Source organism: Penaeus monodon, chromosome 21, assembly GCF_015228065.2.
Source record: "Penaeus monodon isolate SGIC_2016 chromosome 21, NSTDA_Pmon_1, whole genome shotgun sequence".
Taxonomy (NCBI): Eukaryota; Metazoa; Arthropoda; class Malacostraca; order Decapoda; family Penaeidae; genus Penaeus; species Penaeus monodon.
In genome coordinates, this window is record NC_051406.1 from 909,809 (window position 1) to 910,125 (window position 317).

Consider the following 317-nt stretch of genomic DNA (forward strand, 5'->3'; position numbering starts at 1 on the left):
CGTGCGTGCTTTACGACATGACTCTAAGAAAATAAACTTTACAGCACATGAAAAAGATAAAAAACACGCCTACATCCACAAAACTAATGCTCTTACACACGATTATAACGGTATATGAAAGAGATCAAATTCCAACATGCGTTTATAAGTAGATCAGAACAAATGAGTGACGAGATTACTCCGTGAGTAAACGGATGAATACATAAAAAAAATCCCGAGTTAATAATATCATTAAAAATAAACCGAGATTCCGGGCGTGTTTGCATTGCTTCCACATGCGTAGCCACATCAGATGATTTCGAGCCCCACCCGCTGGT